Source organism: Nannospalax galili, unplaced genomic scaffold (assembly GCF_000622305.1).
Source record: "Nannospalax galili isolate Female #2095 unplaced genomic scaffold, S.galili_v1.0 scaffold1065, whole genome shotgun sequence".
Lineage (NCBI taxonomy): Eukaryota > Metazoa > Chordata > Mammalia > Rodentia > Spalacidae > Nannospalax > Nannospalax galili.
Genome location: NW_008353600.1, coordinates 446,066 through 467,588, shown reverse-complemented (window position 1 = coordinate 467,588; position 21,523 = coordinate 446,066). Strand labels below are relative to the sequence as shown.

General features: G+C 42.4%; 1 protein-coding gene and 1 long non-coding RNA gene across 12 annotated transcripts in view; one reads left to right on the top strand and one right to left on the bottom strand.

Annotated features, from left to right (window-relative positions):
- Mkln1 (muskelin 1) overlaps positions 1-21,523 on the top strand; it is a 377,131-nt gene that overhangs the window by 56,941 nt on the left and 298,667 nt on the right. For 5 of the 11 annotated variants that reach the window (XM_029554911.1, XM_029554909.1, XM_029554906.1 and 2 more), the window contains one exon: positions 17,360-17,446. The exons of 3 other annotated variants lie outside the window; for them this stretch is intronic. The gene's annotated coding sequence lies outside the window, so the exon portion shown is untranslated. Of the gene's footprint in view, positions 1-3,351; positions 3,473-7,906; positions 7,926-17,359; positions 17,447-21,523 lie in introns of those variants that run through there. 3 more of the 11 variants (XM_029554915.1, XM_029554912.1, XM_029554913.1) reach the window with 2 other exon arrangements.
- LOC103748270 lies at positions 11,227-21,484 on the bottom strand. Its single transcript, XR_607893.2, has 3 exons — positions 20,671-21,484; positions 11,943-12,177; positions 11,227-11,539 (listed from the first exon to the last, which is right to left on the bottom strand). It is a non-coding gene; the product is annotated as an uncharacterized LOC103748270 (long non-coding RNA).

Sequence of the window (21,523 nt, the reverse complement as noted above, 5' to 3'; positions counted from 1 at the left end):
ATGGGTCTGTTTCAGCCATTGATCTCTTCTTGGTTTAGTTTTGGTGGTTCCCATGCCTTTAGATATCCGTCCATTTCTTTTAGATTTTCAAATTTAGTATCTCTTAAATCTTAAATATATTCCCTTATAATGTTCTGGATTTCTTTGGTGTCTGTTTCCCCTTTTGTCTCCGATTTTGTTGATTTGGATTTGCTCTTTCTTTTGGTTAGCTGGGCTAAGGTCTGTCTATCTTGTTTATTGTTTCAAAGAATCAGCTTTTAGATTCATTGATTCTTTTTATTGTTTTCTTTTTTCTGTTTCATTGATTTCTGTTCAGATTTTTACTATTTCATCTCATCTGCTGGGTTTGGGTTTAGTTTGTTCTTGCTTTTCCATGGTTAACATATTACATGTTACCTTATTTTCTAGCATGACTGAAGAACTAAAGTGATTTTAATTTATTTTGTTTTCTTTTATGTTGTTTTATTTCATTTTTTGAGACAGGGTCTCATGTAGCTCATGCCCTCAAACTTCCTATATATCTAAGGATGACCTTGAACTTCTGATCCTCCTGTTTCTTTCCTCCTGAGTGCTATGTACACTATTTATGCAGTGCTGGGGATGGAACCCAGGGCTTTCTACATGCTAGGCAGGCACTCTACAAACTGAGCTATATCCCCATGCCAACTTTTATTTTATTTGGAACAAAACAGGTTTATTGAGTGCACTGCAAGGGGCAGAAGACTGGGTAGTAACAGGATTGCTGCCTGTGGCCTAAAGTGATTTTAAAAAGAAAAAAATATTCCAATGATTACCCACTGAGCACTGGGTAAAGTTTTGGCCTATATGGCCTCATTTTATCCATACAAGCCAGAGAAATCAGTGTTACACGTTGGAAGGGTGAAAATGAAGTTTAGGGACATTAAATAATTTGCCCAAGTTTACTTATACTGGAAGTTATAAAAATTTAAACCCTCATGTTTCTGAATCAGATTCTGTGCCCTTAGCTACTATACTGGTAGCCATTCATCAAGCATTAAGATAAGCCATATTAATTTATTATACAGATTTCCCAGATGAAGCAAACAGTTGAATAACTGAATAAGTCAACCTAAAACAGTCAATTGATGCCAAGTGTCTTTTTGTCTGAATTAATTTCTTTTTGCTTCAGATTTTCTTGGTCAATATCCAGTGTCTCAACGACTAGAGAGACCCTAGAATGAACACAATGAGCACTTAAAATTTTTTTAAAAGTTTATTTGTGTGTGTGTGTGATTTGTGCAAGTGCGGGTACTCGCACTATGGTGCATGTATGGAGGTCAGAGGACAACCTTCAATAGTCTGTCCTGGGCTTTCACCCTGTTGAGGCAGGGTCTCTCCTGTTCCTGGTGCGCTGTGGAGTTTCTGTTAATTCTCCCGTCTCTGCCTCCTACCTTGAAGTAGGAGTGCTGGGATTACAGACACCCATAACCACATCCAGTTTTGTTTTACGTGGGTTCCAGAACTCAGGTCACTAGGCTTATGCAGCAAGCCCTTTTGCCCACTGAGTCATCTTGCTGGCTCAATAAATAGTTTTAGGTATTTTAACTATTTTGATTATTTCTACTATCCTAAGCATTCATTTATGAACTAGAAATAATTCCATCTACTTTGATTAATAATCTCCTTTGAGGGATTTAGAGATTCTCCACCCCCCCCCACCCCGGGACAAAATTCAACTTTTTTTGATAAAGCAAAGTCCTTAGTTGTTAAATATTAAGTCAGGTCCTTTAAAATGGTTATTTAGACTTAGGAATTGAAGCTATTAATAGCAGACACATAAGATGTCAAAAGGAATGTTCCTGCAAGTCATGACTAATACTCTTTCAGAGGAAATTTCTAACAAAAAGAGATTTTACATATAACAAACTGTTTGTTTCAAGTAACAGAAAGTTTAATAAAGATCCTAAGCAAATCTGTTGTAACAGGATTGAAGGAATTGAAAAGAATATCTCAGAAAGTATCACTCATAATGTCACTACTTCAAATCAACAGTGCACCAATGTTCTGTGTGCCTGGCTAAAATTCTGTGTAGAACACTGGTTCAGTTCCTGGCAGTGCTGAACACGGTCACCCTTACTGTCGAGAGCATTTTTTAAAACTTTCTGCCAACCAGACTTTGCTCTTCACTGTACATGCTCAGAATCCAGTTAAGCAGGCACAAATGTTACCACCCTTCAGAGATAAAGAAACTGAGGCATAGGGCTAGAGAGATGGCTCAGTTGATAAAGTACTTGCCTTGAACTGAGCTCAGTCCCTAGAACCGTCATGAAAAAGCTGATGTGTTGGTATGCATTTGTAACCTCAGCACTGGGAGGATGGAGGCAGGGGGGACCCTGGGACTCATGGGCCAGCCAGCCTAGTCTGCTTGTCTGCTTGGTGAGGTCCAGACCAGTCTCTCTCTCTCTCTCTCTCTCTCTCTCTCTCTCTCTCTCTCTCTCTCTCTCTCTCTCGACAATGGAGAGGCAGGGAGAGAAGGAGGCACAGACAGATTAGGTAACTAGTAGTTCAAGAAATACTATTAAATAAAACACAAAGTTTCACCAGCAATTTTGACTTCTCAGTCATGCTGAGAGAGTTACCTTTTTTTTACAGGAAATGCAAGCTCAACTCTTCTGCTTTTGTGTGAAAGGAAAAATGAAAGGCATTTTGAATTGTTGTGGTTGTTGGTGGGCCAGGGATGAATTCCACTGGAGAATTGGTTCTGTGAGAGGTGAAACTGTAGAACCCTAAAGGTCTGAGAGAAAAGTGTTTTTCTTGGATACTTTGAACTTCCTTCAGAGCCCAGTGTACCTGGCCTGTAAACCTTCCTAATGCTCTAAGGTGGTCCTGTCTCTGAGGGCTTAACTGGTGGAGCTGTCCTTGGTCTGAGAGGTCAGAGGAAAACTGCTGCACGTGGGGTCTCTGACTTTTCACAGAGTTGCCCTTCCTTCCTAGCTGACTTGAAGGAACCCTATCGCCCACCATGGGGAACAGATTGGGAGAATTCCTAGGGGAGGCCATGAAAATGCTCTGTTCATTTGAACTTTTCTCTCTGTTGAGCAGAGTTTTCCCTGCCTTAGATCAGAAAACAGAATCTGACCTTCACTTATTCAGTAAAATAATATCAAATGCCTATTTTGTGCATAATACAATTCCAAACACCGAAAACGATCAAGATAACATTTCTGCCCTCAAAAAGTCTGCATTCCAGCGATAAGACACTCCCACATTAAAAAAAATTAAGGAGCCTAAGCATCACACAGAGATGAATCAGAGCCCAGCAGGGTACTGTGGGTGCCAAGTGCTTGAAATGCTATGCAGAGTGATGGGGAGAGGGTATCCAGATGCCAAAACAGTGAAGGGAGCTTCAGGAGACAGAGAAAATTTAAGCTTGGCCCTGAGGAAAAGGAAACTGTCTGGAGCACAGAGCATAATATACAGGCCCATTACCTAAAAACAAAAGAAAATTCACGTGAGTATAACTTTATATAATGTAAATATATATTAGGGAAGAAGAGCTGGAAGGCTCCCTAGTAAGTTGTAAAGAAGGATGTCTTTGTGACTATAACTGAGTACCATAGACTAGGTAGTTTAAGAAGAGAAGTTCTAGTGGCTCACAGTTCTGGGGACTGGGGGTCCAAGAACACGGTACTCACACCTGCTCAGCTTCTCACTAGGGATTTGTGATGATAGGTGGCAGGGCAAGAGGATGGGGGCAAGGGGAGAGCCAAGAAGCCAGATTTGATTTTCTGACAACCCTGTGTGGTGAGAAAGAACCTAATTCAGTGGGAAGGGCGTTAGCCCATTCAAGAGACAGAGCTGAGGACCTAAACTCCTTCCTCCAAGTCCCTCTCCCAACACTGCCATGCTGGGAGTTAAGGTCCCCGTGCATGAGCTTTTGGTGAAAACATGGAAACCACTGTGTGTGTGTGTGCGTGTGTGTGTGTGTGTGTGTGTGTGTGAGAGAGAGAGAGAGAGAGAGAGAGAGAGAGAGATTTTCTTTATTGACCAACAAGTGAAAGAAGATGCCTCAGAGTCCCAGAATGCTGCTGAGTTAGACTTAGCAAAACACAGTCTTCAACTCCTGGAATGATTTTGTAACCAGAAAAAGAAACTATATTAAACTTCACCCACCATGGCTCAGGAACCATTGCAGAAGAGGGGGCAGAAAGATGATAAGAGCCAGGGGTGGTGCACGAAACATAAGGAAGTAGAAGCTTTCAGGCCTCTGGGAACTCGCTCATATGAACGTGAACTTGCAACAGTGTTGACAGCATGCACAAGACCCATGCTGACTCAGTAGGGTAGAAACCCAACATAGAACTGAGAAAATGGGCAGCAGGCCCCAACCTTAGCCAAGGAACTATTGGCAATTGCTGGGTGAAGAAGAGTAGATCCCCTTTAAGGGAGTGACTCTAGATAGGCTGACTAGATTCCAGTGGATGAACTTGCATCAAAGGACATTTGGGTACAATGCTTGACTGGATAAGCCTTAACATATATGACAGAATGCATGAAATCCAGTGGGGAGGGGCTATGGGGGTGCAGATGGGGGAGGGGTTCTAAATTTGATTAAGACCTATTATATGAAATGCACGAAAACTCAATAAAAATATACATTTAAAAAAGAAACTATTTGAAGAAGAAGCTGGCCATGAAAATTAGTTGTTGGTTTCCAGTTTCCTCTTCCCTCGGTCATTTTAAGGACTTTCAGTCCTCGGTTTACCCCTCAGTCCACACTTGCTGCCACACTGTCCTGTGCCAGCTGCATCTTTGTGGAGAGAAGGATGAACCGTTAATGGGCAGAGCTGAGTTTCCTTGTCTGGCGACAGGAAAACAAATAAGAACAAGAAAGATTCAAGGGAGCTGTCAAAACTGTGGAGAGATTCCCGACGCCGTAGTTGCATTTTCTTTTCTTTCTTTCTTTTTTTTTAAAATAAAAAACATGATTACATTGAAAAACTTTGTATAGGTTGGAGGATTTGGAAAGGGAGTGAGTGGTGAACCCACATGACAGCGACAGCATTTTCTTGTTTTCCCCGTTCTTTTTTGTCATTTAAAATGCCTTCTCTTCCCATCACAAGACAAGGACAGTGGAGGCTTGTGGCCTCCGTGTGGAAAGAAGTCGGGATGCAAGATGACGCTGTGCCTTACCTGATTAGACACACACAGGCCCATTTTATGATACTTTTCACAATAGACAATGACCTTTACATGTTTTTTCTAATCATTTTCATGTAGTTTACAGACTAGGGATTCATCTAGACTAGAGAGTTGGCCTAGCACACAAGAGGCCCATGAAGCAAAACATAACAAAAACCAGGTACAGGGGTGGGGAGATGGCTCAGTAGGTATGTCCTTTGATGAGCAAGTATGAGGACTGAATTAGATCCCCAGTACCCACATAAAGTACCAGGTAAGCGTGGCGGTCCCCTATAATCCCAGTGCATGGGAAGACAGAGACAGGAAACCCAGAGAAAACTGGCTAGCTAGACTAACCATATTGGCCGACTCCTGGTTCAACTGAGAGTCTCTTCCTCAATGAGTAAGGACAGAGTGGTCCTGGTCAAGAGAGGCTCCCAGTGCCAGCCTTGGGTTCCACATGCTTGGGAACACATTTGCACCCATGTATATGAAAGTACACATAGGAACAACACACACACAATCAAAATGGAATGGTGGTGCATACCTGGATTCCCAGCACTTGGAAGGTGAAGACAGGAAGATTGTGAGTTTAAGGCCAACCTGGATTACACAGCATGACCCTGCATCAAAAAAGAAAATACAAAACCAAAAAGTCATTTTTGTTTAGTTCTCAGCACTGATCTTGATACGGATTGATAATTCAGTCCAGCAAACATTAACTACTATCAGCCAAGCTGAGCAAAACAATTGCGAGTTGTCAGCACGGTGCTCTTCGGTAGGGCTGCAGGAGATGAGCAGACAGAGTCTGTGCTTGCAGAATAATTCATGCAGGGCAGGCCTGCTGTCCATTTCTGTTTAGTCTCTGCCTCTCTTCTCTGCCCTGTCTCCCTCACTGAAAAGTAGACTCTCCATACATTCTAAAAGGAATATATTAATATCTACTGTGTGCACGTGTCTGTGTATATGTCATATGTGTGTGTGTGAGAATAAAAAGCGGGAAAAATCTTTTTCCTGAGTCTCATGTTATCCCACACATAGAACTTCTGTAAATGATACCAGTTTCATCAAACACTGGGAAAGAATTTTTCTCCTCCTCCTCCCTCCATCCCTCCCTCCTTCCCTCCATTCCTCCCTCTGTCCTTCCTTCTTTCTCCACCCTCCCAAGACTAAATCTTGTTATGTAGTCCTGGCTGGCCTTGAACTCACAGCAATCCTCCTACCTCAGCCATACAACTGCTGGGGTTGTTTTGATCGATTTATTTTATTTTATGTCTATGAGTGTCTTGCCTGCATATCTGTAAGTGCACTCGTGTTGTGCAAAGCCTGCAGAGACCAGAAGAGGGCATCAGATTCCCTGGAACTGGCATAACAGATGGTTGTTAGCTGCCATATGGGTGTTAGGAATCGAATCTTGGTCCTCTGGAAGAGCAGCGAGTGCTTTTAACCACTTGAGCTATCTTTCCAGCCCAGGATCTGTATAAGTGCAGAAATTAGTGAAAGGGAACTGAGTTTGCAATCCTATACAAAATTTTAAAAGAGATACCTTAAACTAATACAAAGAAAAATTAAGACCAACCAAATAGGAAATATTTAGGACCACCCTCTCCCCCCCAAAAGAAACCTTGTCTCCTCAGCGTTTCTATTACATACACATGTCTGAGACAGAACATACAACTGTATGTAAACCACAGACTTCCTCTGAGGAGGCTGCCCCAGGTCCCCAGAAAAAAAGGAACAAACACCCTATTTAGCCCCACATGATGTCAGCCAGTTTCTCCATGGTCTATGACCCAAAATGAGTTGGGGAACTTGCTGTCTTCAGTTCATTCCTGCTCATCCTCTAAGTTCCGAAGCAAAACTTATTTTTTAATACAATCAATATTTTATTATACTTAATTTGGTCAAGGTGTTGCATACTTCTAGTTTATAACATATGTAGCTTTATGATTTGCTTATATGAAATAATTTTAGATATACAATGAACAGTACCCTTAATGGAGTCGCATTTTCATAAATTGGACTATTTGTTTACATCAGTATTACCTTGTCTTTACCATATTTTTTTTAAGAAAAGGTTTCACTCTGTAGCCCTTGCTGACTTTGAACTTGCTATGTAGACCAGGCTAGCCTCAAACTCATAGAGCTCTGCCTGCCTCTGTCTTTTGAGTGCTGGAATTAAAGGTGTGTGCCACCATGCCCTTCCAGCTTTACCTATTTTTGTGGGTGGATGTGGTGGCAGTTTTTGAGACAAAGTCTCACTGTGTTACCCAGGCTAACCTTGAACTCCTGGGCTCAAGTGACCCTCCTGCCTCAGCCTCCCAACTAGCTGGCAGTATAAGCCTGGCTCACTACGTGCCCATTTTCAAGTGTTTAAACATTTCAATATTTTAATTTTGTGATAATCTAGGAAGATTTTCATTAGTGTTTTTGTTGTTGTTGCTCTAACCAACAGCTAAAATAAGAAGTAATACCGTATGTTCCAGATGCTCCTCACTGGTATAAAACGTTTATATTTTGGGGGTTATGAAGATGTCTTGTCCTTTAAACCTTATTTACAACATTTTTGTCAATTGTTTCCTACTGTCCCTCATGTTATCTTGCCAGCAAGAAGCAAAAATATAGCTGGGGCTGTGTCCAAAAAATTCACTGGCCACATTCATTCTCTTAGCAGGGTTTATTCAATAGTGTTCCCCATCCAGCAACTGCACCAGCCCGTGGAAACAGCTAGTTGTTGTCTGAGATGAAGAATAGTTGGAAACATGGTGCCTGTTTCTTTTCCTGTGAGTAACAACCCATCCATTTAACATTCTTTCGGTGCCCTTGAACTCTGGTAGACAGCCTGTGTTCCCTGCTCTGTTGGGACCAATCTGAGAAATGCTAACCTTTTAGCCTGCTGCTGGCTTTTTCTGTGTGAAGCATGACAGCCTTCGGATGGCCATCAGATGGCCTGGCTCCTCTACATAGAGCTAGTGACTTGCCACACTAGCATCAGGCTGGAAAATGCTAGGCTGGGAGGAATCATAATGATAAAAAGATAAAAACTCGTGACTGTTAACAGTAATAATTCCCCACTCAGTAGATTAAGAAACAAAGTCCAGAAATGTTCAACAACTTACCCAAGGTCACTTTGCCAGCAAACTGGAGGACACACACATTCCTCTTCTGCCCCCTGCAGAACAATATGCTTCATCTTTTATGGCCAAGTTATATTGATTTTGTAAATGTTCCATATAAAAAGGTTACATATTCCCTTCTTGTATGATATAAGTCTATGGTTTATATACTGTTTGCTAATCAGAAACATATACTCACGTCCACATGTGGATAATAGCTTTAGATTATATCACAATTGTTCTATATATTATTACTTGTTTTTCATGTCATACCCTATCAAATTCTGAAAGGAGTACATTAAAATCTACCATTTTAGTGCTGATTGTTATATCTTCAAATAGTCCTTGTCTTTCTATTGTTAAGACTTTTGTGCAAATTGAATTGACTTTAGTGCAAAGAACTGACAATTATTAATACTATTTCTTATTTCTATTTATGTCACCAGAATTAGGTTCCTTCCCTATAAAAGGATAATCAAAGAATGGCGGCTTAAATAGAGATAAAAGCTGGGCATAGTGACACCTTTAATCCCAACACTTGAGAGGCAAAGGCAGGCAGATGTCTGTGAATTCGAGGCCAGCCTGGTCTCCATAGGGAGTTCCAGGCCAGTTCCAGGGAGACCCTGTCTCAAAAAGACAATAATAATAATAATAATAATAGTTAAGTTAAACTAAATTAAAATAAAAAAAAATAAACAGAGACATATTTTCCTCAAAGATACTCGGAGATAGGATGTCTGGGGCTGGTTTGCTGCTTCCATGGTCATCCTAAATGCAGCTTTCTGGTCCTATTCTGCCACCTTTAATATGTGGTACTCATTTTCCAAGTCATACTTACAAAATGGCTCCTCCAGCTCCAGCTACCACTGATGCATTCCAATCACGAAGCGGACAAAGAAGAATATTAATTGGAGTAGCTTCCAGCTGAATTCAACCTTAGCAGGTTCCACCCACTGCCTGCCTCTAATTTGGAAAGACTGGAGGGCTGGGGCTGTAGCTCAGTGGTAGCCCAGCAGTCACAGGCCTTCAGTTCAGTCCCCAGCACTGTAAAGAAAAGAAAAGGAAAGGGAAAAGTGACTGTTCTTAAATGTGGGCACATTGCCACCGAGGCAAACTGACCTGGTGTAACATCCTGAGTCTCTGCCTTATACTTTCATTATTTGGCCTTGAATTTGACATTAATACTGCTTCTCCTGCTTTTAGATTTTCCAGGCATACATATGTCTCTGTAATCATTTATTTCCTAACATTTCTTGTCACTTTCTTTGAGATAATTTCCTTATACCTGTCAATATTTTAAGCTCCATTTTAAAAAAATATTTTACTGTTTTTATTTTTTGTGTATGAGTGTGTTGCCTGTATGTATGTGAGTGCACCCGTGTCGTGCAATGCTGCGGAGGTCAGAAGAGGGCTTCGGATTCCCCTGGAACTGGAGTTAAGGACAGTTAGTAGCTGCCATGTGGGTGCTGGGAATCGAACCTGCGTCCTCTGCAAGAGCAGTCAGAGCTCTTAACCACTGAGCCATCTCTCCAGCCCCTTAAGCTCAACTGAAAGAGAAACTCATTCAAGTGTATTTATTCCCATTCTTTCCATCTTACGTGTACTATTTTTGTATTGTTTCCCCTTTTCCTTAGGTTCACTGACAGGATCATTTTCCTAGCTAGTTCCTATAAAGTAGAGAATTTTCCCATTAGAGCTGTTTTCTCTTAAATAAGCAGATACCTTCTTATCTAACCATGTACCTGTATCTTAGACATTTGCAGTCAGCGAGGAAGAAACATAATTTAGTTTTTCCATAGTGACATAATAGATAAGGTCACTGGTGGCATGTGATAATTAATGAAGTTCATTCTCCTCATTTCCTTCAACCTCATAAGCAGACAGCTACAAATACCTCACCAACACCCTTACATGGATCTAGAAATGATCCCTGTCTGACCCAGCTAAGATGCCCTGCCCTGAGTTCTCAGATTCTTTTCCAGATCTACCTAATGGAGAAAAAAGGACAGCTATTTTCCCAGAATTTCGCCACAGGGAACCATGTCTATAAACCCAGTACTCCAGAAGCTAAGGTAGGAGAATTGACGTGAGTTCAAGACCAAAGCCAGCCTGAGCTATAGTATGAGACCCTATCTCAAAAACAAGGAGCTGGAGAGATGGCTCAGCAGTTACGAGCTTATTACTCTTGCAGAGGATTGAGGTTCAGTTCCCAGCACCCATATGGGAACTCATAATCATCTGGGGGTTTTGACCTCCTCAGGCAATAGGCACACACATGGTACACATACATCCCTACACATAAAATAAAAATAAGTGAATCTTTAAACACACACACACACACACACACACACACACCAAATAAAACACTCGCACAGGAGTGAAATATAGTAGGTATATATTAGGTATTTAACCTTATACCTCTAATTCTCTACTGAATGCAAAACAAGCCATTGGGAATGGTAAAACAATATTGTATGACATTCTGTGGCTTGCTATCTGTATTAGCTTTTCTTGTAGCTGTGAAAAAGTACTTGACAAAAGCCACCTAATTGGGAAGAGGTTTATTTTGTGTTAAAGTTCTAGTCCATCATGGCAGGGAAAACACGATGGAGTTCATGGCAGTAGGAGTGTGTGCTGGCTGATCATGTGGTGGCAGCAGACCAGAAGCCAAGAGGTAGACCAGCACCTTAGATGGGAGTAACCCTCAATGGCCCACCCCTCGTCATCTGCTAGCTAAGCCCCATCACCTAAAGACTCCACACCTTCCAAAACAGCACCACCACTGGAGATCAAGTGTTTGAACACATGACTCATGAGGGGAATGTCACATTCAAACCAATACCATATCACCCATTACCCTTGTTTGTTGATTTTTAAAAAAAATTGTTTTATTTCTTTTGTGTGTGTGTGTGTAGGTCAGAGGACGACTTACAGGTTGGTTCTTTCCTTCTGCCATTTGGGCACCAAGGATCAAAGTCAGGTCATCGGACTTGATGGCAAACATCTTAACTCACTGAGCCATCTTGCCGGCCCTGCCTTTGTTCTTAAAGAGATTGAAACTTTCTTCCATGAAAGGCTTAAGTTGTATACACTTGGTTATGGTTCAGGAACTTGCATATGAAGTGTAGCTTTAGATTACTTGGTGAAATTATCTTTTTCCCACTACATTTCTGTGAATGCATTACTTGTGAAAGAAGTCTTTTGTCTCTTGTCTGGTTCCAAATTACACCTTCCACTTCATGCCACAGCAGTGCGCTTGTTCCCGAGAGCAATCAAGGATCCTAAAATTAAGCAAACGGTGCAAGTGTCACCAGTTAGATAGGAATGCTGCTGTTGATACCACAGGGAACAGTATAAAAGAAGAAACCAAAGTTTTATTAAAGCTATACAACTTCTACCCAACCTCTCTATTCTTATCTGTTTCTTTCTTAAATTATTCTAGGTCTCTTATAAGAACAATTTGACTGTAAACTGGTATAGACTTTGATAAATCTTTGAGTGATCTTTCTATACAGTAAATTGTACTCTGCAAAAACATTTAGTAATACATATGAAATAAATAAATCTATTGTGTATAAGAAACTCTTGGCCTTAAAATATTTGGGTTGTGATATGTGTTCCTGGTGTTCTCTCCCTTTACTATTTGGATTTCAGCGTGACCCCCTTATAGTATCTGTCACTCACCATCTGTTGTTGGGCATAGGAATAAAGAACCAGTTCAGCCATTGGAAATGGCTGCCTTCCTATCACCACTGTCTTCTTCAACTCTTCGGGTAGAGAGGTCATGGTGTCATGAGAGAATGATTAATAAATCAGTAAAATTTAGAGCCACTGTTTCTCCTCCTTTTTGGTATTTTTCCTTCTGGTTTGATTATGAAAAGATCTTGGCCTCCTTTCAGCCTCGGGAGAAGTAGAAAAGCTGTGAGAGTGAGAAAGAAAAGTGCTTGTTGAAATACAGTGATTAAAGAAAAACGGAGAAGCATAAGCTTGCTATCACATTTGAACATTAAAATGTATTGGTGTATTACAGAATGAGGCTAATTCCCCCAGCCACTACCAATGTCTATTAAAATTGAAGCTTCAGGGGTGCTGAGAGGGTATACTCAGTGGCAAGGTGTATGCTTAGCATGCACAAGGCCCTGGGTTCTTTCCCCGGTACTAAAAATAACCAAAGTCCAGACATGGTACTGAACACCTTAGTATGCACAAGGCCCTGGGTTCCTTCCCCGGTACTAAAAATAACCAAACAAAGTCCAGACATGGTACTGAACACCTGTAATCCCAGCAAGCTGGAAGAGGAAAAGGAGGATTGGTGCAAGTCTGAGACCAGCCTGGTCTACATAGGGAGTTCTGGGCCACCCTGGTCTACATAGGGAGTTCCAGGCCAGCCAGGGCTACATAGGGAGACGGTCTCAAAAACAAACATGAGATGGCTGCATGTTTACAGTTGTTAAAGCTGGATGTTGGATTTATAACAAGAAAATCTTGGCTTATTTTTACTATCCTTTCTACCTTTGGGTATATTTAACACTTTCCGTACTGGAAGATTATTAAAAGAAAATAAATGGAGTTTCAGAAAACTAGTTTAGATTAATTCCTCTCTGGAGCACAAGCCCCTCAAGAGGGCTTCATAATAACTTTATCAAGAGTTCAAAACTAGCCCAAGTTCAATACTTTGACCACGTTTCAATCCTGCTTATAAGTCCTTGGCTCATACTCTGATTACACTTGGAATAAAAATAGGCTCATGGGGCTGGAGAGATGGCTCAGCAGTTAAGAGCACTGGCTCTTTTTGCAGAGGACCCAGGTTTTGTTCCCAGCACCCACATGGTGGCTAACAACCACCTGTAACTCCAGTTCCAGGGGATCCAATGCCCTCTTCTGGCCTCTGTGGGCAATACAAACACTTGGTACCTTTACATAGATGCAGGCAAAACATCATACCCCAAAAATCTAAATAAATAAAATATTTTTGAAATCTTAACTAAAGCATGTTAACTATTAAAAATAGGCTCATTTGGTCTTTACAAGAAGCATTTGAAAATATCAACTGTGAACAATTTCAGTGAGAGACACTAATACCAAAATCAAGTCAGTGGTTCTCTGGTTGTTTGTTTTGGTCCATTTACAAAACCTAGTTATTTTTACTTTCATGTTATCTGGCCTCAGAGAATTAGGTGAAGAGTCAAGTATAAACTAATCTTTAGAATATACAACATATTTTATCTCTAAGTGTCTCCACTACTTTTTTTTTAGTTAAGAGCAAAGAAGCCCTGAGACTAAACTTTATATCTTCTAGAAGCATTTTTGAGGATTAACTGTGTTTGAAAGCTGTTTCTAATGTATCACATAGGATTCTGTTGTAACAGAGAGTGTCTTCTTTGCTAAGAAGAAGTATAGAACAAAGACTCTAAATAATTGAATCATTCTAACAGGCCGTGTTAGAGTATCACCTCTTTGTGAAATTTCCCACATAAGGTGCTGACTGGGCTTAGAGCAATGATCTGACCCTCTCCTGCATCCCCAATGTACTACAATAAAAAATATGCATAATTCTTGCTTAAGGTACAATTTTAGTGGCCTGATAGCGGCACAAGAAAGCTCTAAAACTGAAATAGGGTCTGACTGTATTAATTCTCCTGAGTCCTGGGTGATTGACATGACCATGGCATGCTTTGTGACTTTCTTTGGTTGGTTTGCTTAGATTACAATCAAATTTTAAGGTGACTATGGGATGAAATACACACTATCAGGAAGATGTGAGGTGGCTTTGCTACTGAAATAAAATGAAGTCTTAAGAAAAAAACTCTTAAAGGAACTGATTGTAGAGGAGGAAAGGGAAGACAATACCTTATCATTAAGAATCAATCAGATATTTACTAAGTGCCTCTCTGAGGATTCCTTACATTTCAATTCTTGGATTACAAAATACTTTCACAAGCATTATCTTATTTGATCCTCCCAACAAGCGGGGAGGTGAGAGAGGGCTCTAAGGATGTGGAAATTGCATCTCAGACTTAAGTGCTCTGAAGACCTCCTCTGAGGTAGAGGTGGAGGGAGGCAGGGGGACACTGAAATTCTCTGGGTCCCCCCAAACACTGTCTTCTGCCCATCCTCCCTTGACCATCTGGTACTGTGCCATACTTGGTATGTAGAGGGGCCCAAAGAAGTAAAATTACAATCTTAATTCTCAAGGAGTTTATGGTTTAGTTGGGAAAATGCAAATTTTCACAATGAAACAAGCAGGAAATTATTAGGCGTTAAACTGGATAACACAGGATCTAAACATGATTGGGTTATTTTCATTGGAAATTAAAGACTATAAATTCTACCTGATGCCCTGAAAATGTGTGTGTAGGTGACTTAGAATGTGAGTCAAGTGGACATTTTTGACATTTTCTAGCCAGGCAGTATCTGCAGAGAAATCCTGTGATTCATTCTTGACCAAGAGGAAAGTCAGTGGACACAATTTTGTACAGGTGCACAGGGACATGTGGTTGCTCAGAACAGCCAATCCTTTCTTTGAGTTCTTACCAACCTCTGCTGTGCCTCAGACTGAGAACTGGAAGCCCGTGGGAGCTGCTCCTGGCCACTGTTAGGTCCTCTACACCATCAGTGGAGGCCACCAAGAAATGCCTCATCCCTTCTTCCTATTTACTAACTACAAAGGATGTAAAGGGGAAGGGACTGATTTGGGGGGAAGAGCAGCTGCAGGGTACCCAAACTTTTTAAAAAAATATTTTATTTAATATTTTTAGATTTTTGTATGAGTATATTGTCTGCATGTATGAACGTGTACCTGTGTTGTGCCGTACCCACAGAGATCAGAACAGGACGTCGAATTCCCCTGGAACTGGAGTTACAGACTGTTGTTAGCTGCCATGTGAGTGCTGGGAATTGAATCTGGTTCCTCTACATGAGCAGTCTGTGCTCTTAACTGCTGAGCCATCTCTTGAACCCATGTGTCCAAACTTTTGGCACTGCAACATGATGTTGTCATCTACAAATGTGCCAGGCCATATTCATAGCTATCTTGGATGCATGAGGCCAGTGGAGCATAAGTTGGACGAGAGAGAGAGAGAGAGAGAGAGAGAGAGAGAGAGAGAGAGAGAGAGAGCTGACTCATTTGCTTTGTATTCAAAGGGACTGTGGACAATACGGGTCTGCAGAGACTGATTGTTCTCATTTTCTAATGTCCCAATGGTCAGACCTAATATTTTTCAAGCCCCTGTTTGTTCCAGAAGCAAAATTCTGTTCTGAGGATCTGTTATTTGTCTTTTCAGCAGAACAGGCCTGTGCTGAGACAGCTGTAGCCCAATCACTGTATGTCCCCGCCTTTGTCCGCCCCACTGAGATGTGCACAGCCTGGGAGGTCCCCTGGGGACTTCCAAAGCTTCAGTGAACAGCTGGCCACTGTGCTTTTACAAAAAGTGCCCATGCCCAGCCAGATTCAGCAGCTTTATGAACAGTTCCAAGTAGTCTTCTTCCAAAATATTCATTGGTGGAGTCTATTGGAATGGGCCAACATGCGGGTTCTATAGTAAGGTCCTGAAGGCAGGATTCAAACAGCAGACATAGGCTGCCAGGCACTGTCCTGAGTCACAGGCTTCAAGTTTGTTGAGTAAATGTGACAACAGCACAAACTTTGGAGGCACCATCAGTACCACCCACATCTCTGCTCACAACAATAAGCACTTGAGTGCCCATGTTAATGTTAGCCCATAGACTCTTAAGCCCAAGCACCCACTCACCCCCACCAGACCACTTAATGTCCTTAAAGCCTCATCCTTTGACCTCTCTTCAGAGATGGAAGTAGATTCATGCTGAGTCACCCTGGCTCTCCCTTCATCCAGTTGGTTGGTTGTAAACACAGCTCTATTGAACACTACCTTTATGACCTCGGGAGTTACTAAAGAATTCTTGATGCCTTTCATTCCTGATATGTGAAATGCTGATAATTCTATCAGCTATGCCATAGAGTGACAATGGGTTTGGCCATGTGGAGAGCTGAGCACACTGCCCAGAATGTGTCCCTTGCTGTGTAAGTGTTCTGTCCTTCATTTGTCTAAAGTCTGTTCTGGACATTGTAAGAGCGGCAGGGTACAGTGGGAACCCTCAGTGGGCATACAGTCTATACGATAAATGACTTTATCTTGGTGGGTCAACACTTGGAAAGAACTCAGTAAGTACTTCTGAACGTATACTTGCCTTGGGGAAAGACACAAGGTATGGAAAATTTCAATCCAATGACAGTGTAGAGCAGTGTTGGCACACAGTAAGTGCTTGGTGCCATAGAAGCATTTTCTGCTTTAATTATTAGGTTGGCAGAATGAATGCTGAGACTGAGTGTGTGGCCGGAGGTTGAGGGCGAGGAGGTGGAGGTGCTCTTGGGGAAGTCTTCCAAGAGGCAGTCTCTGTGAGCTCAGCTCTGATCAGCGAGTAGGCGTTAGCCAGTAAGGGAAGAGGGCTAAGAGTGTTCCAGGCAGAGGGAACATTGTGTGCAGAGTTAGGGAGGCGTGAAATAGCACAATACACTCAGGGAACTCCAAGTAGGCAAAGTACTACTGGTGCCCCATCCTTACTGTGACATACAGCATGCATTTGTTAAATGAGCATTGGAGATTAGAGGCTGGGAAATGAAACAAAACCAATGAGACATTGCTTCTGTCATTCTGGCCTTTAGCATTAACTAAACAACCAGTTGAGGAGGAAGTGGCTAGGTGTGTGTGTGTGTGTGTGTGTGTGTGTGTGTGATTTAATGTAGTCCTTGCCCAGGCAGGCTCTGTACCATCATGTTGTTCCATCGTGACCTTCCTTCTCTTGTTCCTCCTTTACTTGTTATTGAGACTGTGTCTCATGTAGCCCAGCTTGGCCTTGAACTCCCTATGTAGCCAAGATGACCTTGAACTTCTGATCTTCCTGACTGTACCACCCTAGTGCTGAGATTACAATCATGGGCCAGCATGCCCAGTTTTAAGTGGCACTAGGGATGGAACCTGGGTTTTGTGCGTGCTAGGAAGCAGTCGGTGAACAGAGCCACACCCCCAGGCCTCTTCTTGTCTTCTGCTACAAGAAGTATATCTGTTTTCTCTTTTTTTCAGAGTGATGGAGATGAATCACAATAAAGTTGCTGAGATCACAGTATGGATGCAGATGGTTCTACATAGTAACATCGCTTTAGATCAAAGGTCAGCAAACCCTGGCCTGAGGGCCAAACCCAGTGCACTGCCTGCTTTCATAATTAATTTTTACTGGAACACAGCCATGCTCGTTGTTTATATGTTGTCTGTGGCTGCTTCAGCGTGCCACAGCGAAGCAGAGTCATCCTGACAGGGACCGTTAGGCTGCAAAGCTGGTCCTAGCTGGTCCTTTACAGTGAATCTTTGCTGATACTCCAGATTCAGCTTTCCTAACTTAATAAGTAAAACCTAATATTTAAAATGAGGACTTGAGACAGTTGAAAACCAACACGGCAAATGATAGGTTTAATTTTTTTAGAAATTTACTTTTAAGAAATGGGGCATAGTGGTGCAAGCCTATAATGCATTTAGGATGTTCAGGCGTCTGGATATTGAATTTAGGCAAGGCCTGGGCTACATAAAAAGACCCTGTCTAACGTGGGAGAGGGGGAAATCCTTATTGAGTAGAAAGAAAATTGCAAATCTGTTAGCCACAAAGCAGTATGCAATAAATATTCAGGAGGGAAGAAAGGAGGGAGGAAGGGGAGGAGAGAAGGAGGGAAAAAGGAAGGGAGGGAGGGAGGGAAGGAAGGAAGGAGGGAGGAAGGAAGGAGGAAGGAAGGAAGGAAAGAAACTTTGTTCTGGTATTGCTTTCAAATTTGACTCTCCACTTCCTGTTGTCAGAAACAAAGAGACAAAGACTGAGTTCTTCTCTGTGTTACTTACTGATCCCCTCATAACAAATCTTAAAATGTGGTTTAAAACAGGTCCCATTGAATGTGAGTTGGCTAAATGGCTCTGCTGATCTGGGCTGGGTCTAGTTGGTCTGGCCTTTCTCCCACGTTTGTACTCAGACTGATAAGCTGACTTGGGGCTGGGTGGCCTAGGATGGCCTCTGTTAGGACATTCATCCTTGCTGGCCTACGCTGAGTTTGCAGTGGCAGGTTCAAGAGAGAAAGTGGAAGTACATGCTCGAGGCTCAGCTTGGACTCAGGACAGTAACTTCCAGTACATTCTAGAAGCCAGAGCAAGTCAAAAAGCCAGCCTGGATTCAAAAGGTCTGGAAATCGATCCCAGTTCTTGATTAGAGCTGCTGCAAAGTGACGCTGTAAGCAGCGGGGAGACTGGAGGGACAGAATTGAAGCTGTGTTTGAAATCACAAGCAATCATCATCTAAAACAGTGTGTATTCCAACCACGAGTTTTTAAAAAGTCATCTCTGTGGTCTCGAGTGGAAAAAAGTATTCATCATACTTGTCTATTCAGCCCCACCCACAGCAATGAATCATCAATGTCTCCAACTGAGGGACCCATTATCCTCTAGGGAATGACAGATATGAGGGAGGAGTGGAGTGAGGCCTGTTTCATGAGACCCAGTCCCACATTCAAATGCCACCTGACAGATTTCACCAGGGAATCAGGCTCAGTTTGAAGGCGTTAAAGGTAAAGGCGAATCATTATCACAGATGTAACTGAGTAAACTAAACAGCCTTTGAGGCCAAGTCTGAACAGACCTACAGTAAATCTTCTTACTTACCATTCCATACCCACTATTGTTACCAACGTGCATTAGAATTGACTACTGATGACACCACTACATATATGGATGTGATTGAAGGGACAGACAATGGGACAACTACTTCACTCATAGCCAGCTCATTTTTCTCTTTAGATTTTTTTTCTCTTGTGTGTGTTTCTATGTGTGTATGTGTGATATATGTAGGAGTTTGTGTGTGCACATGAATGTGTGTGGGAGCTCGTGCATGTGTGTACATGTATGTGTGGGGAGGTCAGAGGTCAACATCAAGTATCTTCAGTTGCTCTCCATCTTACTTTTTGAGGCAGGGTCTCTCACTGAACCCGGAGCTCACCAGTTCGGCTAGGCTGACTAGCCAGTAAGCACCTGTCTCTGACTCCTCAGGACTGGGATTATGGAAGTATGATACCATGCCTGACTTTTGCAAGGGTACTGGGCATCTAAACACTTGTCCTCATGTTTGCTCAGTACATGTTTTACCAACTGAGCCATCTCCCCGTCCCTATTTCCCTTTAGTTTTTTGGGGGGGCCGGGGGGGTAAGGTCTTACCAGGTTGGCCTGGAACTCACTGTGTAGCTTAGCCTGGCCTCAAACTTGTGGCAATCCTCCTGCCTCAGCCTCCCAAATACTGGGATTTTAGGTTTGAGCTATCATGTGATGATTTTTTTAAGTTTCTTGCTAGAAATTCTTCACTGTTACCAAACTTGCTTCAACAAATATGTATAAATAGCAACAAGGATGTCAAAAACTCTCCTTAGGAGCTCTTTTCCTAGTGCTATGGGGACGTCAGTTAGAAGACAGCACTCGTGGGTAGCCCTTGCCTCTTAAGAATCTCCTGAAAAGCTAAAAACAAAAACAAAACTCCCAAACCACTCAGTTGAAAACCACACAGCTTAGGTTTGAAAATGTTCTTTCTGGCCCGAAGCCACTCAGGGTCCTTGGCCTTGTCTGCAGGAAGTTGATGCCTTGATGCTCTAACTTCCACAGAGCTGCTGCCATCAAACTTCTGTAGGAGCAGCATCCGTGGGTGGAAGGAACATGCCAGATCTCAGGGAACTATTAGATGCCTGTTGACTCAAGCGGCAGGACCAGCTGTGAATGGGAATGTATTTTTATATAGATACAGTGGAAAGGAACAGGGCTGTTGATATTATTGAAGAGGTGGAGACAAAACCTGCAGGATATTTGCAGATGACTTGGTTTATGCAGGGCGGGGTGGGGGGTTGTCTTGGGAAGAATGGCTGAAGATTCTAAACTCGACAGTGGCATATGCCTGTAATCTCAGCACTTGGGAGTGGGGAAGGAAGGAGGATTATGAGTTCAAGACCAGCCTAAGCTAGCTACATACATACCTAGAGACCACTCTGGGCTACATGAGACCCTGTCACAAAAAAAAAAAAAAAAAATTCAGGTGTATCTATTTGATGGAATACTTGCAAAATTAGACCCCAGCAAATGTTGGTTCTTTTCATGTCTCTGGATCCCCTACCCACCTTAGAGATTTCTGGAAAAACAAACAAACAAACAAAACAAACAAAACACAACAAATTCTGCCAGCCAGCTGCCCTGGAAAGGAGTCAGGTAGGTAGAGGAGCAGGGGATGTCACCTCTGCTGCCCCTCCCTCATCCCAGCTCTCAGGCAGCACAGATATCCCTTCCTGCCTGCAGAGGAAGCCTGTGTGTTCTCTCAGACCTACCTTGGTATTCCTTGATGTCTTAGAAAAGCAGATGACCCCAGCTGAGCGAGACAGTCAGCAGAACAGCAGCTCTTGATGCTGCGTTTGGAAATTTCCATTCTTTGCTTGCAGCTCAGAAAAAAAAAAAAAAAAAAAATCTAAAGAGCCCAGTAGCTGGGAAATTTCCACGATGGAAAATTTTAACATATTCTTTAGCTCTAAACTATGCAGGTTTATAGACACTGCTTTTTTTCCTTTTGGTAATTTCCTCCTTTAACAACAGTTTATGAACATGGTAACACTAGAGCTGTGGGAATCAGGAGGGCAGGATGACCTAGAGGGGTGGGCATGGCTTGTTTAGTAGGAGGCTGTACTATATAATTGCATGCCCACCAGAAGCACAGATGGTTGTAAGGCCCACTGGGTGGGGACTCATCTAAAATGGCGATAGCTTGCCCAGGAGCGCAGCAGAAAAGTCTGTGTAAAGCCTCAAAGTGGAAAATGCGCAGATACAACTTAGGAACAGGACATGGCACTTTGTGTCACTGACAAAAGCAACCTCAGGCAGATCCCTTAGACCACTGCTTTTTGGACCTAAGTGTGGATAAAAACCACCTGGTGGTTGGGTAAGCTGAGGCTCTGATGCAGCAGGTTGAGGGTGGGGCCCAAGACTGTATTTCCATCTGCTTCCAGGTGATGATGTTGCCCTTCTGAGGACCACAGTGTAGCCGCATAGCAAGGTCTTTGTCAATATGCAACCAGTCCCTGGTGGCTGAACACTGCCAGAGGGTGGCTGGAGGTGAACTCTGTTGGGATGGTTTCTCAAGTTACAAATCCGAGGTCTCAGAGTAGAACTGAGTGTCCCCTGAAAAGA